The sequence below is a fragment of the Onychomys torridus genome, chromosome 18 (genome assembly GCF_903995425.1).
Source record: "Onychomys torridus chromosome 18, mOncTor1.1, whole genome shotgun sequence".
In the NCBI taxonomy this organism is placed as follows: domain Eukaryota; kingdom Metazoa; phylum Chordata; class Mammalia; order Rodentia; family Cricetidae; genus Onychomys; species Onychomys torridus.
The window spans coordinates 50,364,936-50,370,935 of record NC_050460.1 but is presented as its reverse complement, the minus strand read 5'-3'; positions in this window follow the sequence as shown (position 1 = coordinate 50,370,935).

Below are 6,000 nucleotides of genomic sequence, written 5' to 3'. Positions count from 1 at the left end.
GACTTGCTTCCATCTTGAAATTTCTAGGAGGGCAGAGGTTCTTTTGGTGGTGTTGTTTTGGTCTAGATTACTGGTTAAGTGTTTCTGACAATGTCATGTAGCCACCAACGCATGAGATTTGTTGGACATTTGTGTAGGACTGTAATCCTGGGACAGGAAGACTGCATGTTCAAAGACTGCCTGGTCAACAAAGCAAGTTGAAGGTCAAGGTTAGCCTGGGCAAATTAAGGAAATGCCTTGCTACACATAGTTGGCCATTTTAGATTGTCTCAAATTGTGAAGGATGCCTCTTTTACTGGTGTTTTGTTCCGAAATTCAGGATAGTAGTATTACTGAGCATTTGCCGGTGGATATTGAGTTAAAATTGAGCCTTAATATCGAGTTTATCTCTCCATATATAGAAACGACTCAAAAGTCAGTTGTCTTTGAAGTCCTCCTGAGTTGGACTCCAGCAGGGAAGAAACAGGAAGCTCCTTGGGCACAGAGTGAAGGAAATGCTGGACTCCATGAAGAGTCCAGCAGTCTCCTACCTGAAAATAAGAATTGCCCAACAATTGTGTGACCACAAGAAAAATGGACTTTGTTGACTATTCAAAGTAGGGGCACCAGATCTGCCAATGGTTTCAGAGGATACACCAGCCAGAGCATGCCATGCTTCATTGTAAGTTGTCCCTGACTTCCAGACAGAAGACCATGGTGTCCATGAGCCATGGCTCTCCTCAGACAGGTCAGAAGGCTATCATATCCTGAATTGTCACACATCAGGACTGGGCTGATCAGGCAAGGGCCACCCACCAGTCATGTAAAATCTCTCCACTTCAGCAGCCTTATCCAGCTGCTGAAATACAATCAAGCTGCATCATTCAGCTCTGTATCTGTGTCTGTGACACCCATTATTATCAGAGAGCCTAAATTTAGGGATGAAAGAAACAAAAGACACACCATCTTACTACAGCTCAGAAAAATGATGATGCTCACACACGGCCTAAGCAACTTCCACTTAACCACTGGGGTGATTTCAGAACAAAACGGAACCTCCCAGAACACCCTAGCCCAATGCATCAAACTATGGCAAAAGTGTTGCTGAAGGTCAGGATGACGCAAGGTCAGCTTTCTACTGAATTCTGAACATTGTTCTCTTTCTATCATCTATCTTTTTCTTCAATTATTTTCCCCCCAATCTTCAACTTTTGGGTTTTTTTTTCTTTGCAAACAATCTAAATTTATATGCTTAGTCTAGCATAATGAATTATTTAAAGATCTTCCTAAGAATAACATCTATATTACAAGAAAATGAAGAATTTTTTTCCCCAAAGGTTACTTACCTGGTCAAAAACCTCACTTGATAAAAGTTACTATATTACATTGTACCTCAGCCATTTCTGGATCCTGGTACCCACAAGGTAACAGCATTAAAGGGCATGGTGTGGTCTCTGTAAAATTTCAAGTTGGAAAATAGCTATCAATCATCCACTGACTCTGATCTGGGGCTTGTGAAACATCAGCCAAAGCCCTATCTTATTTATAGGTCTGGTCTCTCAGCAAACAGAACAGATCAACCACCACTCTAATTAGAGATCCCCATGGTTAAAAGATAAAATGTAAAATGACACTGTAAGCTCAGTGATAGCTGAAATCTTCAAAAAGACACACAAAGACTTCTTCAACATCTGCAGTGCAGATGAGCAGCCCACCTTGAAGGCATTTAAAAACACATCTCATCTGGAAAGGATTCACACAAGTGTTAAATAAAAATAATATGCAAGGTTTGCTATCATACTGAGTTGGGGGTAAGCCCAAATGCAAGAATATTTTCTATTGATTGATTAAATTCCTTGTCTCTGCTCTTCAAATATTTATTGGAACTTACTGCAGAGAGTAGAAGAAATCATACTTTCAGCCCCAAGACTCAAGTCCATGGAATGAAATGTATAAAGTAAGGCATCATGAGGCACTTCCTATTTCCATGATATAAACCTCAGTTTGGCAATCCTCTGCTAGAGGTGAACTCTTTTCAGCTACAAAAGGATTTTCCCTCTTCAAAGGCCTCCTAGTAAAATACAAATTCTTACTCCCAGTATGTGTTGGGCTACATCATCTCCTATTTTGATTATTTCTGTATACTAGGATTGCTAGCCTACCAAGAGAAAAACACTAGATGAGTTAGCATTTATTATAAAAAGCACCAGGGAAGGTGGGAAGAAGAGGAGAAAGGTATAGAAGGTGAATTGGAAGGTTCCAGATAAACATTTCATGGACCCATCTCAGCTCAGTGAGCCAGTGAGAGGACCTCAGAATCTCAGGAGCTCATTCACAGCCCATCTTCCTGTCCCATTTATAGCCACAAGACACAAGGTCAGTTTGTCCAAGCTCTGGAAGATTCAGCGCCTTCATATCCTCCACTGATTCTGGTGAGTAGCTGAGCCAGTGAGGTGACTTCCCTTCCCCGGATTCATAAACACGTGTGCACACAGGCAATGTTTAATAACAGTCACATTGTATATTTGCTGCAGGGAACGGCTCAGGCAATGAACGCTTGGGGAAATTATATGGTAATAGAATTTTCGGAGATGAGGCTTCCTCGGAGATTATCTGGTGGTTTTTGAAACTTTTTAAAGCTCAAAATCCTTCCTCACAGAATTTGCATGAAAGCTATTATGTAAAAGAGATAAAACAAGAATGCCTATATATAATGGGATGAGTTGGGAGGTTCCACGGAGAAGGGGGACAATTTTTGCTCAGTCAAGGCACTCACAGAATTCCCAAGGGGACAGGTGCTCAAAAGTGCATTTTAAGAGCAGAAGAGTCTCCTGCCATTAATTAAGTGGCACAAAGTCACTTTTAGAGAGTTTTAGAAGGAGAAAAACAATGAACATTTTTAAAATTTTTCTTTTTAACTATGTGTATATGTGCCTATCTACGTATGCTATGTGCAAATGAGTGCAGTACCTGAAGACGCCAGAAGAGGGTATCTGATCCTTTAGGACAGGAGTTATAGGAGGTTGTGAGATGCTGGGTTCTGGTAACTGAACGCTGGTCCTTTGCTAGAGCAACAGGTGCTCTTATCTCCAGCCCCTGGAACTATCTAGTCACACACAGCTCGCTAACTGAAAGGGTTAGCTCTTTCTGGCTAGCCCCACCCATGTACTTAAAGCCTCAGCTTCCGCTTTGGCAATTTGGTAACCCTTCTAGAAAGAAGATACAGGGATATTTTTCCCTGCTGAAGCATTTTCACATCATAGACACGTAGCTTAGCTTTGTTAGCTTGTCTTTGTGCTGAGTTATCACTTTGTAAACACAGATGAGTGACCACCGCAAGACAGTCCACAGCAGTGTGAAAGCAGCGATGAAACTGAATTGAATAACGATCTACAGATGGAAACAGTTGACAGGACTTGCTTAAAAATATGGATTTCAAGCCTAAACAAACCAGGACACGTTAATCTGTAAACTACAAGCGTTCTAGAAACAACCACCCCTGCCAGGCACAGCCCTCTTGGCTTCTGTGGAATTCTGCATCTCAGAACATAAAAGAAGATTTTATTGAGGATGGCAGAGCAGCCAAGGCCAGGATGAGCAAGAAGACAGGACCAAGGCATGGAGCCTCCTCTACCTTCCTGTCATGGAGACACATGGGAGGACCAGAGAGCTGTTCTTTTGTCTTTTCATGTGAACGTTTAAAAGAGAGCTTGTCAACTGAGGGAACTAGGAAGTCTCTTTAGCACTCTAAATCTAAGCCGGTTTTCCAGGACAGGAGTAGCCAGCTCTTGTGGGCCATTACACTCTCCATGTCTGCCATTAATCATGAGAGTAATTGAATTTGGGGACAGCTTCTTTCGCCGAAGGATGGAATGGAATGGGCACAGCCCTGCCTGGGTAAATTTTCTGAAGCTCACAATGAGTTCCCAGGGTCACTTCACGTCAGTCCCATCAACTGCACACTGATCAGTGACAGCAACAATGGAGCTGAACAAGGCAGACACAGTTGTGTTGGTTACTTTTCCTGTTGCTGTGAGAAAACGACCAAGGAAACCAATTTAGGGAAGAAAGGATTTCTTTTGTCTTACAGTCTGAGAGTACAATCCATCATGGCAAAGCCATGGTGGCAGAAATGTAAAGTGGCTGGTCACATTGACCCACAGGAAGCAGTTATAAATGAGGCTTGGCTGTCCAACGTCAAGTGGCCCCACCTACACTAGCAAGACCCTACTATTGAAAGAGTCAACCACCTTCCAAAACAGTTACCCTCAGTTAGGGACCACATACATGAGGCAATATAGGGCCTTTCACATTTGAACCAAATTGTCCATCTTCCTTGTTAAAATTTTTAGGAGCTATTAGCAGCTCATCTGAGCCAAGGTCCCAAAAGAACCACAACACACAAATGTGGTAACTGAGGCAAGTTTACTAAAGATGCAATCTGTAACTATGTCACTCTTTATGAAGGAGGTCAAGAAGGGCTAGGCTAGCTGCAGGAAGGAGTCGCCATTCTTAGGTCTAAAATGGTAAAGGGGAAAGGGTTACCCACACTCCGAGAGAGCTGTAACCATGGAAGCACTGGGGGATAGGCTGTTGAGGACAAGCCCTCAAGATCTTTGGTAGAAGAACCCAACCACTGCTCTCTCTTGTCCAGTAGGGAGGAACCTGGGAGAATACTTTGACCTCACATCTCTACCTTCTAGTGTCCCATTGGTTGGGCTCTTATTGGCCAATCCCAACAATAAGGCAGAAGGCAAAAGGAATGGTAGACTCTCCTGAGGGAGCCTGGAGAAGTAACAACTCTGGTACACTCTGCCTAGTTGAAAAAGCTAGAGTGGAGATGAGAGGCAAGGAAAGGGGAGATATCCACACCATGAAGGGCAGGATCCAGTGGCAATCCTTTAGGGCACAGCTTCGGGGAAGCAAAGGAAGAAAGGATTGCAGGACTTGGGGTAGCTAGAGAGAGGTGACAAATGAGGAACAACTTTTTCAATACACGGAACATTTATGGAACCATCCTTTAAATATCCTGGGGACAGAAAAGGATAATGATCCCTGATTTAGCGTGGGGGGGGGGGTATTTACCTGAGGAGCAGAAGAATTCAGCATAAAGAGAACGGAGATGAACAGATTAACCCCACCTGGGAAAGTAGAGCATTTTGAAGAGGAACTGTCTATGGGACAACACTGTCCCCCACCACCCCCCTCAATTTTAACTCTTAGCATGTGAATCACTACAGTGAGGCTACTCTGTGGATTAGTCACCTCATTGTCACAGTGACAACACATGGGCAGAACAGCCTACTAGGAGGAAAGGCTATTATGGATCACAGCTTCAAAGGGTCCTGTGCATCGTGGCAAGGAGGGCATGGTGACAATGTGCGCTGGTCAAATCATGGCAGACAGGGGTGCAGAGTAAAGGGAACACTAGTCCTCAGTGGGTGTTTTCTCTCTCTTCCCTTTTATTTCATCTGGACCCTCAGCCTAAGGAATGGTTCTTCTCATATTCGGGTGGGTTTTCTTCCCACAGTTACCCCTCTCCAGGTATACAATCAAACATATACAACTGGAAATGTGCCTCACCAATCTCCTAAGTGATTTAGATCCAGTCAAGTTGATAATGAGGGTAAACCATCATAGATCACCCCTTTTCAGCTTAACACTCAAACACATTTCTCTAAGGTAGGTCTCACTTTTAGTTCCCCAGACAGTCCTCACATCTCCTAATACAAATTGTATATTCCATCCTTCTCTATAAGTCCTGGTGGTCTTAACAGTTCTAATATTGTTCAAAATTCCAAGTCTGAAGTCTCCTTTGAGACTCAAGCCAAACTCAAGGCTTTAGATCCAAGGCCTTCTAAAAAGCCAAGAAACAATCTACACAATTCTAATAAGCAATGGGAAAAAGTGGACATTCCATCCAAAAGGGAGAAAAGAGGGTCACTATCACATCACATGCCCTACACATCCATCAGGGAAAGCATTAAATCCTATAGCTCCACATCTGGCACACAGGGCAGG